At 39.1% G+C, this 15,783-nt stretch overlaps 1 protein-coding gene across 1 annotated transcript in view; it reads right to left on the reverse strand.

Annotated features, from left to right (window-relative positions):
• Positions 1–15,783, reverse strand: part of CHODL (chondrolectin) — a 220,386-nt gene that overhangs the window by 152,003 nt on the left and 52,600 nt on the right. The gene's annotated exons all lie outside the window — the stretch shown is intronic.

Consider the following 15,783-nt stretch of genomic DNA (forward strand, 5'->3'; position numbering starts at 1 on the left):
TTTCATGGCATAGTGAGAGAAATAAAATCTCAAAAACATTTTATGCTTTCCTAGCATTACCATCATAATAAATTATAGGAGTCATCTTATAAGACTAGAACATCTGCAGCCTAATTGTACTGTGCTTTCCTAGTGACAGTTTTAAAGGTGTGCATTCCCAGAAGAAGCAGAGTCATAGTGCAGGTGACAGGAGGAAGACAGTGCCCAGCCACTGTTTTGATGGGTCACTGACAAGGTTTCTTAATTCAACTTCATAGACCTGACAGTCAGCGGAAACTCCTCCAGGACTCTGGAATTAGGCTGATGCTCAAACTTATTGTGAGGTGCAATGAGAGTTATTTTGTTTCTGTGTTTTCATAGGCATTTTTGTAAGACTATAGGTGAAACTATGTCAATAAACCCTTTGCTGTTTTTTAAATATATTTTTCTTGATTTCAGAGAGGGAGAGAGAGATAGAAACATCAATGATGAGAGAGAATCATTGATTGATTAGCTGCCTCCTTCACACCCCACACTGGAGATCAAGCCAGTAACCCAGGTATATGTGCTGACCAGGGAATCGAACTGTGACCCCATGGTTCATAGGTCAATGCTCAACCACTGAGTCCCACTGGAGGGGCAAAGTTGAGGCATTTCTCTGCTTTTGCCTTGAGCACTGGTATGTTTACAAAAATTTGACCATTTTACACATATATTTTTCTAATCTTTGAAAAAAATAGTTATTAAATTTTCCAAAATATAACTGACATCAATCAAATTTACTATTTTTAGTGACTGCATATTATTTCCTCATATAATATACAATAATTTGTTTGGCTTATCACCTGCTTTTTTTCCAGTTTTGTCATTAAAGAGCCTGTCAAAAAAATCTTAAAATATACATGCCTTTAACTGCTGTGATCTTATTTCTGTGAACTAGATTCCCATAAGTGGGAGTGCTCTTAACAGGGTTTACAGATGACTTCTGAAATTATTCCATAACATCCTTCTATCTTCTTTCAGACTTGGTTTAGTTCTGGCTTTAATTTTATAAACATTTGTCAAATGGTTTATTACCTTTCTTCAGAACCTCGGTGTACCTATCTGGGTTTTTGGTTGCAAACAAAAGAAACCAACTTGGGTAACAAACCAACACTATCCAGTCTGGAAGTACATCAGTCATTATCACAACTGGGAGAGTGCTGGAATAATACTCTGAGAACAAGGAAAGAATGTATCCAAGTCTCACAAGGTATAGTTTTGTATATTCAGCACTGACGCCTTAAAAGTCTGTAACTGTCAATGAGTCTCATTCATCCCTAAAAATTCTAAGCTGAGGTAGAAAATCCCTTTAAATGAGCTTAAAACAGAAGCCATCTCACTAGTTTCTAGGGGTCGGTCAAAAGGACTCTATTTCCCTCCTAGTATTCCATAAAGTTAAAAGCCTGGTGCCTCCAATCCATTTTCTGATGCCTTCCAAAGACATTAGAGTTCACAACTTTTACTACCCAAGATCCATTTATAAACTTCTCTTCATATTTACCATTCCAAAATAAAAAATTTAGGTCCATGATACAATTTTCTGGTTCAGTGACAAAATTGCTCCCCTCCTCCCAAAGCCACATGAATTATTTCATCTATTGTAGTTTATAATTATTCTCCTACAGTTTTTCACTATTTTGTCTGGATACTCTACAAACAGTGAACCAAACTGTAAATTTCACCACAACCAGCTTCCTATAAATTAGAACAGGGAAAGAAAAATAACAAGAGAAAACTAGCTCAAATGACTAAAAATATTAAAAACAGAATGAAGAAGAAATTATTATCATAGGCTACAGTCTTCAATTCTGCAACTGGCTATGTTTTCTGTAATCAATATTTGTGATTACCCTCTACTATGCACTCTACACTGGGTGGGGTAAAAGTAGGCTTACAGTTGTTCATATGGAAAATAATAGAATACTTAATAAAAAATAATATTCACTACTATAAACCTACATTTGCCCCACTCTGAATTCTCATTGCCTTAAAACAGTACCTCTGCTATTCAAGATTCTTTACTTAGGGAAATATCTCAAACTTTTATTTCTAAGGAGTGAGAATCTTTATTGGTTATCTTTGCTATGGTAACAACTCCCAAATCTCAGAAGTTTTAAAAAGCAAACATTTATTTCTTTGTAAAGTTACATGTAAGTGGAAAGTCAGCTGTGGGTGGACTCTGGACTACCCATCTGCTCCATCTCTTCTTATTGATGGATCCTGGGTGAAAGAGCAATCATCTACCTCTTTTCTGGTCCATTTCTTTTCTCTCTCCCCAGTCCACCAGCACTACCCACCCTCTCTAGCTCCAATTAGGCTTTCCCCCTCATCTCTCAAATGAAACAGGTTTCATTAAGCAGGTACAGAGTTAGGTTGAGGTAAATGAGGCCTTTGTGTTGAGTACAAAATTTAAGGGGCCCCAAAAATTCATAAATTAAGATAAATAATTTTCAAGGGATTAAGAAGTACAAATTGCCTGTTATAAAAAACAGTCACAGAAATGTAAAGTAAAACATAGAAAATATAGTCAATAGTATTTTACTAAGTATGTATGATGTCAGATGGGTACTAGACTTACCAGGGTGATCACTTTATAAAGTATATAAATGCTGTGCTCTTAAAACTAATATAACATTATATCTCAACTATAATTGAGAAATATTTTTAAATCAAAATTAATGCAAAAAGTTTTAATGAGCTTATCAAAGGCTTAAACACAGACAGATTCAATATTATCTTTTGCCTCAGTCTCTAATACAGTTCAGCACAGCACTATTACCAATTCTATCATTATTTAAACTTCTTATATTGTGTGCATTGTGAATTTTTGCATTAATTTTTATTTTTTTAATATCACATTTAGATAACATTTAATTGCATTAAATTACTGAGATTTTTGGCACTCAAGGCAAGTCCTAGTCCTGGCCCTGTTATTAAGATTACCAATGTTATCCATCTTGCTAAACCCAATGACTCAATTCTCAGGCTTCGTCCTACTTGACCTGTGAGCAGCAGTTAATAAGGATGATCTTGTCTTCATTAAACATATCACACAAGTAGACATGACAATGTGATCTTCTCAGATCTCCTAGCTCACTGAGCACTCCTTCTCAGGGTTCTTTGCTCAGTCCCTCACATAGAAGCCTTCTCTTAACATTGGAGGGCCAGTATTTCTGTCCTGGGACCTCTTATCTTCATTATTTCTACTCACTCCCTAGGTTATCTAATTGAGTTTCATGGCTTTAAAAAAAATGCTATCAATATAAAAATTCAAATGTGCATAATGCCTTAGTCCATTCAGGCCGCTACAATAAAACGCCACATATCAGGATGACTTATAAACCAAAAAAAAAGAATTTATTTCTCACAGTTCTGGAGTCTGGGAAGTCCAAGATCAGGATGCCAACGTGGTAGAGTTTTTGGAAAAACCTCTGCTACTCACTCAGACCTTTTTCTTAAATATATTTTATGGATTTTTCACAGAGATGAAGGGAGAGGGATAGAGAGTTAGAAACATCAATGAGAGAGAAACATCAACCAGCTGCCTCCTGCACACCCACCACTGGGGATGTGCCCGCAACCAAGGTACATGCCCTTGACAGGAATCGAACCTGGGACCTTTCAGTCTCTAGGCCGACACTCTATCTACTGAGCCAAACCGGTTTTGGCTCAGAACTTCTTGTTGTGTTCTCACATGGTGGGAGGGCAAGGGAGCTCTCTAGGGTCTCTTTCATCAGAGCAATAGTCGCATTCATATATGACCTAGGCATCTCCCAACAGCCCCACCTCATTTCAACATATGAACTGGGAGCAGGGATATATACATTCAGACCTTGGCACTATGAAGTTCAGACTCACAAATCCAACTGCCTCTTGATCATCATCTCACTCTGCTGCCTGGTTGCTCTTAGATTCATTCCCTGCCTTCCTGTTTCCTTCCACTCTGGCTTCCAGATCACTTCAGCCAATGGATGGCACTGGAAGAAGACTGGAGGGCAGAAGTAAAGGAAACGATGTTTTCTTTCTACCCCCTCTCTGTGTCCTGTGGGGTCTCAAGCAGCAAGTGCTTCTCCTCCGTTGTTTCTGCTCCAGTCAGACTGCCCTGGCATCCACTGGAACTCTCCTCTGGGCTCTCTATCTATAATGCCTCCAACTTTTTTTGACTCTGGAAGTACCACCTCTTTTAGTTCCTGCAGCCCAAAGAGGAGCAGCCATTTACCGTGGTGAATAATCTTGGGTCAAAATCCATGATTGTCTCCTTACACTGCAAACTCAAGCCATCAACCAAACTGTCTGGCTTTACTCTCGCAATATATGCAGAATGTGATTATTTAAGTTGACACCTGAAATATGGTCAGAAAGGTGTCAGATGCGGTACCTGCCCCAGCCAGCTGTGCCTTATCATTGCAATTTCACTCTCCTTCCAGCGTCCACTTTTCCACTTAGTGTATTCATTGCACATAAACCAGAATAGCCCTTTAAAAATATAATTCAGATCACATCACACTTCTACACAAAGTATCCATCTGTTTTCCAACTCACTCTGAGATGGCCTACAATACCCTATATCAGTGGTCGGCAAACTTAGGCTCGCGAGCAGCAGTTTGCTGCTCTGTTGACTAATGAGTTTGCTGACCACTGACCTAGATTCTCGATTCCAATAATTACAGGCTGATATTGCTCCTTGTGATTAAGCTCCTATCAGTGGTCAGCAAACTCATTAGTCAACAGAGCGGCAAACCAAGGCTCTCGAGCCGCATGTGGCTCATGAGCCCCCGTTTGCCAATCACTGCCCTATATGATCTGCTGTCTCTATCCTTGTCCCCACTTCACTCACAGTATATCAGCTACTCTGACCACCTTAAAATGCAGGTCACTGTTTTTTATAGGCGTGGTATTTCCTCTTCCTTATACTTGCAACTTTCTCCTCCCAGATATTTTCAGGGTGTGTCCCCTCTCTCCCATCAGACCTCTAATGGTATGTCACTCTATCAGCTCAACCTAACCTCCAGTATGAAGTTACAATTCACCACCCCTGACCTCCCCTTTTTCCCTTGACTCTATTTTATATTTCTGCAAAGGAGTCATCAAAATTTTATATGTCATGTATTTACATGCTTCTTTGTCTATTATCAGTCTTTCCCTTCTATGGCATTAATTCATAACCTTTTTTTCTTTAGTTCCCTGCTACATTCTCTGCTGAGGTTACTGACACAAAATTGACAGTCACTCGACAGCCTCTATAAATAAGTGAATGAATGGCATGCCCATGTCATACCATCACATTTGTGGTAATTGCTTTCTAGGTGTATCAGCATAATATAATCAATATAGTGAAACTATGTGTTTATGGACTCCTGGGTCAAGTTTTGAAGATGCAATGCTAGCTTTTACAAGTCCTGATGTGTTCTGTTCAGTAGAATAAAAAGAATAAGAAAAAATCATTTTCCAGGTAAATAATTGCATACCAGGTGTCAGGGTACGTTGATTTGCTCCAGTAAGGAGATCACGTTGGAAACAGCAGCTGCAATTGAAGTAACCACCTGTCATTTTCCAGAATTCATCTATCTTCAGCACCAGCCATATTGGAAAGATAAATGAGAATGGGGTAGGAGTCAACTGGCCACATCTTTCAAGTATTTGTTTGTGGCACTAATCCCTGCTGTTCTTTAGTGATGCAATACTGCTTGGCTCTAAATTCTATTTATCAGCTGACTCTCCATAAGCCCCCACTCTGACTGGCAGTCTGCATTAGCACTGTGAATCCTAGAAATTAGTATCTTTTCAGTGGCAGTATCAACTAATCATAAAAATGGCACAGTTGTGATGGCAACTGGAAACAGGATAATTTAGAGAATCTCAGGCTGAAGACTTACACTATGGGTTTGTTCTTCCACAAAAGTACTTTAAATTGTTTTCATTTGTTGATACTGGGCCATTGGATTGATTCAATTGACAATTAAGAAGGGGGCTCTAGATTCTCTTATAATGTAATCTAATGGCCCTCAAATCAAGCAGGATCTTAGTAGATTGGTCCACTATTGTAACCTCCCTTCCTAATATAGGACATAGGTAAGCCATTCTTTTTTTTAATATCTTTTTATTTATTTCAGAGAGGAAGGTAGAAATAGAAACATCAATGATAAGAGCTAATCATCAATTGGCTGCCTCCTGCATGACCCCCACAGGAGATCGAGCCCACAACCTGGGCATGTGCCCTGACCTGGAATAGAACTGTGTGACCTACTGGTTCATAGGTCCATGCTCAACCACTGGGCCATGAAGGCTGGGTGGGTAAGCCATTCTTATGCTAACTCTGTTGCTCAGGTTGTCAGTAATGGGAAAGGGATAACCTGCTGCCCTAGAACACAACCATCCATACTGCAGTTGAGGAAAGTTTCACTTCCAGCATCTCATGGCATGCCCAACTGACAGACCATCTCTGAAGCCCCTTTCCAGGATAATGTAATTTTCTTGCAAATTTATTTTCAAAGTTTTGGCAAATAAAGTATATCCTGAACCCCACTGGGTCATATTAAATAAATTCACCCCTTGCTTCAGTCTCCTGAAATCTTTGAACTATTTCTTCTCTGTTATTACTAAGAAATTTCTAGCATCTCTCTTTCATTAATATGTGCCAGCATTAAGTAGAGGTTTTAATCAGCTAGTCAACCCGTTTAAATGAGCTCTACAGTAGAAATAAGGAAAGCTGTCTTAGTAAGGGCTCTTCCACAGATTAAGGACTTAAGGCATCTTCAAGCAAAAAGAGAAAAACTCAAAAAGAAATGCAACTTGCACTGGTTGCATCAAAAGTTCAGTGGAGTTGATTATTTAAGCTTTTTCAAATGTTTCACATCCTCCTAGCTATTGCCATCCCAATTCTCAGTTTCCAGACTTTTGAATGAGAGACATCATGGACCAAAAATCCAATTCATATACTACTACCTTAGCAATTAATTGGATCAAACTATATATTTGGCTCTTGACTAACTCTTGACCCTATGACTACAAAAGGTTACTGAAACTTTGGCAAGGTCATATAACATCCCTTCCTTGAGCTGAGAATCTAGGCACTCAAACTAATTCTTCTCTAACCTTTCCAGTACTATTTGCAGAAGTCCTACCACTTCCCACTCCTTGAACTCTTCATACCTCCCCTAGTCTTCCAAAACAGCAGACATTGTACTAAAGTATTTCCCAGCAGTTTGCCTTCAAAATGTATTTAATTTAGTAGTGAAACAGTTATTTAAAGTTTTAATAACTTTCACTACTACATATAATAAACTTCCAGATTCCTTCTCCATAATCTTAAGAAGATTTTATTACCTTTACTCTCTACTACGTCATAGTCCACCTGTTTCCACTCCTGGTAACAATTTCTCTATTTTTGGTTGCAAACAACAGAAACCTACTCTGATTTGCTTAAGCAGAACAGGGTTTTCTGAAAGATCGCCGTATAAATTATTTATTGCTATACACTAGGTTATCCAAAACTTAGCAACTGAAAACAGCAGGCAATTTTATCTCACAGTTTCTATGGGTCAGGACACCAGCTTGATTTGGCTGGGTGGTGCTGGCTGGGGGTCTCTCAGGAGCTCTCACCAGGTATACACAGGGCTGCAGACATTCTATAGCTTGACAAGACATTCTATAGTCTGTTTCCTTGCTCATTCACATGACTGTTGACAAATCTCAGGTCCTTATTCTTGTCTACTATATACAAAGTTTCCAGAATTGTTGTCCTTTTTCATATAATAGTAATCAATGGTTATTATAATTAAAATTCCCAAAAATATGTCTGTAAATTCACATCTCTCTACCTTCAATGGAACTCATTTCATTCTTCAGTTTAAAACATGTAAGATAAACAAAAATGACTTATTCTGCCTTCCTAGCAGATACAAACAAGGCCAGGCATGTGGCCAAACAAAGTAAGGCCATAATTTAAGGTAGGAGTTCCTACAATCCCCTTCTCTAATAACTCTGTTGAACACATGTCTAACAATTAAACCAACTTGTGAATTATTATCACTCTTTTTACTTAACGGTGAGATCCCATAAATACATCTGTATCTTTTGGAGAGATGATATTGGTTCACTTATACCCAAGTGAAAGTGACTTCTCACCTCATTTCCTTTGCTGAAGAAGAAATTAAAGAGGCCATAAGACTCCTAAGTAAATTAAGTAAAGCAAGAAAGAGAAGAAAGCATATAGAGGACCTAACATGTTTGCTCTACTTCATAACTTTTCAGGTCCAGTTCTAAATCAGACCAGGCCCAGGAAATAAAAAGCAGTAGAGAATTTATGAAATCTCTTTCCTTTTTATCATTAAAAATAAATATGTCATTTATTTATCTTAGATGATAAAATATATATCTGTCTGCCACATGAGCTGGGCTAAGTAAGTTTCTTTGAAATAATTTATTCAATAATATTCAACAAATATTTATTGGGTATATATTATGTGGTAGTAACCTCCTAGGCATCAAGGATAGTTAACAATACAAACCTCTTTCTTGAGATTATGAAGCTTATATGAAAAAAGAGATCATAAATAGTTTACATAGATCATCTTTATATATAAAAAGGCAGTGACCATGATGATTGAAATGAACATTTGACCGGTCACCATGCAGTGCAAAGACACAGGTAAAGTCTATGAGTAAACTAAGAATGAACAAGACAAATGCTTGCCTTCATGGAGCTCACACTGTAAGAAGGTTAGTTCAGGGATGAGAATTCAAAATTGCCACCAGCACAGACCTGAATGGCCTGTGGACTTGGGGTGTGACTGAAGGGCTGATGCCAACGTGAAGGCGGGCCATTCTAGATTTCTCACAGGAGCCAATGGGTGCAAAGGAGACAAAGCTTTTGATGCTGACTGGCATAGAAACCAACCAATCAGAACCTAATCTGGGTGAACTGTAAAGGCAGAACCTAAGGTGGGGGTTGAGGAGGGATTTTAAGGGCAACAGCTGTTTGGTGTTAGGTGTAAGAAAGCGGTTCAATTTTTTAATGACCAGCTTGGCAGTATAGTGCATATGGCTGGCTATCAGTCCAGATATAGGGGTTATGTGTTTTTGTCTGCCAAGAGCATCTCCTCCTGCTGAAAAAGGCATCCCTCCACCGCCATTTAAGCAATTCTATCCAATACAATCTATCTATACTAATAAAAGGATAATATGCTAATTAGACTGGGTCAACCAGCCATCTTCCAGGTGGCCGACTTTCGGACAAAGCCAAGGTGGTGGGGGCCAAGCCAGAGGCAGCTGGGGGCAACCAGGCTGACAGGGGAGAGCAGTTGGGGGCGATCAGGCTAGCAGGGGAGGGCATTTGGGGGCATTAGGCAGGCAGGCAGGTGAGTGGTTAGGAGCCAGTGGTCCTGGATTGCGAGAGGGATCCCAGATTGAGAGGGTGCAGACCGGGCTGAAGGACACCCCCACATGCACGAATTTCATGCACTAGGCCTCTAGTAGATAGGTAGATTGGTAGATAGATAAAGTATAGGAATGCTAAAAGGGGAGGGGAAAGTGTTGTGAGAGAAAATAACAAGGATATGTAGCTAATTTACATTAAGTGTCCAAAAAATTTCCTACAGACAGATAACATTTAAGTTGATATATAAAGTATGGCATTTTCCCATCTTTTTTTTTTTAAACTTTTATTAATATAGATTAGAGGAACTGAAATGACTTTGGTATCCCAGAAAGCTATAAGAAAGAACTAGGCAGTGTTTGTTTTTATTTTTTTGGAGGCAGGCGAGGAGGAGGAGGAGGAGGAGGCACTGCAGGTGGGAGCTGAAGCCAGCCCCAGGCCACAGGAAAGGCAGTGGTTGATATTAAAAGGCATCAATTTGCTTGAATATTTGCTTCCAAATATTCATTTTAAGATGAAACTCTCATTACATAAGTTAAATCTAAAACCTAGGAACATTATCAAACTTTAGGTAATTCATGTGTGATTCCTCTATGTGATGACAGACAACAATTATCATCACTATTAAAATACTTAGCACTTTGCTTTCTTCCAATGATTCCCAAATCTACAATTATAAGAGAATTATTTAGATTTTTACCAATTTCATTGAATAATTGCTATAAGAAAGCTAAATGAAGAGGTATGTTATTTCTGGAAAAGAATGTTTAAAGGTATTACTTGCTTTGTTCTTGAATTGCCTTTGTTGAAAAAAATTGTGAGACATGATTTCTAATTTTATGTACTTTAAACATTGTAATTTTGTTTTTAAAAAGTAATGATTGTGTTTAACCTTTTGACTAGCAAACTTTTTGTAGGCTCTTGAAGTTAGCAAACTCAGTCTTCCACACACCTTGCACATGGTTGTCACTAAGCACGTGCTTATTTACAGGCATCAAGTATACGTTTAAGATTTGGCTTTGAGTGGTGGGCCCACAGTGCAATACACAGACCTTGAAACATAGAAACCCACACCTGAAACCTATATGATCATCTTAGTCAATGTCAGCCCCAAAAAAATTAATTAAATAAGGGTAAAAGGAATCAAGTAGATTCCACTTATATAAAACATCCTTTGATTCCTTTTAATCAATCTCACAGAAAAAAAAGAAACCATTTTGGTGTATGAAGAAAGCAAAGGAATACATTTTCTGAATATTAATGCACTAGATAGAGGGAAGAGTCCCATTTGTTACAACTCTGCCATAAAGTGGAGCTGTAATCTAGCCATGCATCTGTTCCATCTGCCATCAATTAGTTTAATGGAAGCAGGCTAACAGTGCAGGAGTGATTAGCAGGAAAGATTAAAATCACTTCAGTTTTAATTACAAATCTTTGCCCTTAAAGTTTTATTGGCTTTAAAGAACCCCTACTGTTCTCCATTTCTCTATAGTTAATGTGCATTGTATTCTTCCACTTTTAAATTATTAATGAATTTTATTTGGTACTTACTTTTAATTACAGGCTTTACCCACAAATGTTACTGAGATGCTCATATGCCAAAATAAGCATAACTAAGACTATTCAAATCTTACTAATTCAAGTACAAATGATCTTTAGTAGCAAATATGGCATCTGTTGTATACAGAGAACACTGAGGTTTACATATGTGTCACTCAACGTGTTTCACCCACTGATTGATTCATTTGTTCATTCAGCAAATATTATTTGTTCCTGTTATGTCCCAGGCACTGATAGACTAGTAAGGTGTTTAAGATACACAAGTGAACAAAAGATACAAAAATCCCTAACCTCACAAAGCCTATATAGTAGCAAGCATGTCAAACTGGTGGCCAGTGGGCCACATGACTGATTTATTTAAAGGAGGCATGAGCCCAATGACCGTGAGTTTGACATGCTTGTTGTAGTGGCTAGAAATCAACCAATTTTTATGGGCTGAATTATGTCCCCCAAATTCAAATGTTGAAGTTCTAATCTCTAGTACCCCAGGATGTAACCATATTTGGAGATAAGGTCTTAACGAGGTAATAAAGTTAAAATGAGGTCTTAGGATGGGCCCTAATCCAATATGATTGGTATCCTTCTAAGAAGAGGAAATTTGGACACAGACATGCACACATGGAGGAAAGACCATGTGAAGACTAAGGGAGAGAAGACAGCCGTCTATGGATAAGGAGAGAGGGCTCAGAATGCCACCAACCCTGTCAACACCTTGATCAGACTTCCACCTCCAGAACTGTGAAACAATAAAGTTCCATTGTTTAAGTCTGTGGCATTTTGTTATGGCAGCCATAATAAACAACAAAAAATTATAAATAAGTAAATTATTTCATATTTTAGAAAGTTCTTGTGCTATTAAAAAATAGCAATAAGAGAACTCTGAAGTAGGGGAACATTCATTTGCTCCCATTTCAGAGAAAATCATTAGAAAGTGTGGCTACTCACCAACCCTATAAACAGAACCACAGCTATTGGTGAGGGGGGGAAATGTGTGTGTGTGTGTGTGTGTTTTCATAAGACTCTATCAAGTATTTTCTCCTATCATTCTTCCCTTGTTAAAGTGATAAGCAAAATATCATTTATGAGTATGTTTCACAGCATTAAGTTTTTCTAATGTGTTTAAAATGTTAGGGTTAAGCTAGCCAAGATCCAGCATTGAATCAGACTGCCTGATATTTTAACATCTTTTTTGATAAACATTTTTAGAAGACACATAAATGTCTACTTTTATAAATGTTATGTTTTTCATTGTGCTTTGAGTCTAAAACTCACTACTCTATGGCAGGAATTGTGGACAACACAGCTATTTTGAAAACAGTGAGTTTTTTCCCTTTAAGAGTAGAAACAGGAACTTTCTTGTGGATAGTCTTTTTGGCTCTGGGAAATATGGTGTACAGACCTGGTCAAGCAAGTATAAGAGAAAGGATATAGTCACTGTTCTTGAGGTTGGTCCAGACATTAGTGAAGTAATGCAAATGCATATAGTTCAGCCTTGTGAAGTGTTCTACCAAATAATGTCAAATTCCCTGGTGGGTGATTGATGGGCAGTGAAGGTCCGCCTCTGAAGAAAGCAGACAATTCCATCACCCTCTCTGGGTTAGCCAAGTGAAGTCTTATGACATTATTGCAGCTCTGTGTAAACTTTCCCAGGAGTCTGATTTTCAGTAAAATAGGACTCCCAAAGATTGGCAAAACGTTTCATGATATCATCAAAGAATGAGGTAAGGAATGATTCAGTGAATTTGGCCTCTACTCACTCCCATAGTTTCACACTTGGTTCCCCTCCATTCCCCCATCATGTGGAGACATAGCCTGCCAGTTCCAAAAAATAGCCATCCCTAGACTTGCTATCCTCAGCAATGCCTCTTTTCCGTTAGGCAAGGGAACCAAGGAACAAATGTCCTCCCTTGAGGACAACACATCAAGCAGAAATTTCATTTCATTTCATTTTTATGTCTTCTTACTTGTAGAGTCCTCAATAAACCAGTTGAGAAACTTTCTTTCATCTGCACTTGTAAGTCTCAAAGACTTTATCAAAACTCATGAGTTGTGTCTGATACCCTACTTTTTCTCTTTCATCGTGATGCCCACAGTTGGATCGATCAGAGTATAAAATTCAGAATCAAAGGAAGAAAAGATAATGGTTGTTCCCAGGCAAACAAATAAGGCCATGTCCTTTTTATCATGCTGAGAAAGATTTCCAAACTACATTGCAAACATTTCCAAATTACATTGAATTTCTGAATTGGCAACTACGTTAATTCGGGGGAGAGGGAGAAGAGAGAGATAATTTTAGGTGGAAACATAGCAAAAAGCAGTCACATTAGAATATCTGGCCAACAACCTCAGCACAGTGAAAAAAATACATATTAAAGACTGTAGAGCAGCCAAAGTTATTCACATGGGGGGAGGGAGGCCAGACTGTCTGCCTTCTCTTTTACCATAGCTAATCATACGTTTTCATGCTTTGAAAGGCAGATATTCTGTGCCTTTTCAACTCCTTTCCAAGGCATGTTTATATTGCACAGCAATTCTTTCCAGGAAAGCCATTTGTATACTTTTATTGATCCTCACAGCCTCTGCATGAGAAAGAGGGCTGGCATATAAAAAAACATTTACCGTTTTTGAATTAAAAGTATTAAAGTCACAGAAGGGGTAAAGAGTAATTCCTGCTTTGAACCCTAGATCCTCTGACTCCCCCACAAATGTCACTCATTAAGGGAGACAATAAGCAAGAGTGTAGCTTCCAAAGATGATCCAGGGGACAAGGCCAGGAGTGTGAGGCGCTCTACCTGCCCCCGCCAGCTGGGTCTTCATGGACAAGAGTGGGTCCAGATGCACAGCCAAGAACTCCACATAGTTTCACACTTGGTTCTCCTCCATTCCTGATTGGCTCCATGGACCCACACACTGGCATCCTTTTTGTTACCCAAGCTCCTCACAGTTCCTGAGCCATCCTTTTCCCACCCTTGCCTCCTGCCATCTCACAGGGTGGCCTCATCCAGTTTAAATCCCAGCTGGAACCGGCTCCCGTAAATAACATCCCTCCCAATCTAGCACATACCACAACCAACTGGCCACCCAGTTGTTCACAGAGGCTTGGCCTCCACACCATCTCCTCTTGAGAGCAACCCCAGCTGCAGAATCTCTTTGTAGTGAGCCAGCCCCACTAGCCTGTCCTCAGCTGGTCCCAACCAGTTGCTAAAGCTAAGCAGTCAGGCCCACCTGTATCCTGACACAGGCCACACCCCGAGAATTCTAGCCAAGTGGGGAGGTTATGTCTCCTTTAAGTGTTCCTAGCCACTCCCGGACTGGCCACTACCCATTCTTGCTCTCAGAAAGCTGTCAAATAATTCCTATTAAATCTTCAGTTATTCAGTTAAGCATTTAGGCAATAACCTTAATATATGCCTTCCTCCTTCCTTCCCCAATCCTTCCCAGGCTTACTCTCTATGGAAGAATAGAGGAAGTATCAGACTTTATGTTGTTTTATACCACAAAGTTTGTGGAGGGATTAAGGGGAGGAAAAAAACACTTATTGACACAGACCACAGGATGGTGATTACCAGAGGGAAAGGGGAAGGCAGAAGAGGGTAAAGGATATGGTGATGGAAGGAAACTTGACTAGGGGTGATGAACACACAATACAATATACAGATGATGTATTATAGAATTGGATACCTGAAATATATAGCATTTCCCCCAATAAATTCAATTAGGAAAAAGGGAACAAAAATAAAAAGACATCTCGGTTCTAGTCCCAACACTTCTTTCCTAATAACTACTGAATTTGAACCAATCACTTAAGCTTCTTGGCCTCAACTTCCACAAGTGCACAAGTACCTGCTCAATTAGAGGATGCCAATCAATTTACTTTATAATCCTGTGTACATGAATAAAGATGATACAAAATGCTTTATGATTATTTAACAGGTAGCCTAAAATGTTTCGGCAGACAAGGGACAGATTGATAGTAATACATTAGAAGGATTCATCTAGCGTATCACTTAGGGAGAAAATTGGAGGCTATAGCAGGAACCCAAGCATGACAGAAGGGTATGACACAGAGATTGCCAATAGAAACCGAAAGAGGAGAAAGATGTGCTAAAGGGAAAATATCTGTGATGACAAATGAGAGCGTCGGAGCAGCAGTCACAATGTCACTTAGGTTTGGTGTCTGTGAGGATGATAATGCCACTGGCTGAATGCCCGAACACGCACACCGGCAGCGTCCCAATGACCAGCCACCAATCTTTCTTAGTCCTGTCAGTATCCACTAAGTCTTCACCATGTCAAAACAGAAGAGGTGCCACATGGATTCATTTCACCTAGAGAGGTAAATGCACTTGTCAGATGAAAAGACATCACTTTCCTTCAACTTAGACACAGAATATTAAAGAGGCACCTAGAATGATGTCCAACAAGACGAAGGCACTCAATATTTGTTCAGTGGACCAAATCCATCTGCAGCGGAGAAGCCCTGTAGAACAATCTTGCAAACCAGAATGCTCTGCAGTACACCACATCTGTGAAATCCCCCACCTCTCCCGTGGCAGACCTGCTTCAGGGAAGTGTCATTGTGTTTTGCTAACATCAACAGTTTGAGAGGAAGAACGACAATAGCATCTTCCCATTACCTGAGCTTTAAAACTTTCTGATACACACTAAGAGAGTAGATGATTTATTCACGGCAACACTGTGGAGCTAAGGACTAAACTTCAGCTCCAGGGCACAAGCACAGCAGTTTCCTTTAAAAAGCAAAAGACTGCCTTTCAGCAAGAGCTGTAGCTGACTTGAACTATTTGGGACAAATTTTCCTCTCTTTA

Source organism: Pipistrellus hanaki (assembly GCF_964339955.1).
Source record: "Pipistrellus hanaki genome assembly, chromosome: 2".
NCBI lineage: Eukaryota > Metazoa > Chordata > Mammalia > Chiroptera > Vespertilionidae > Pipistrellus > Pipistrellus hanaki.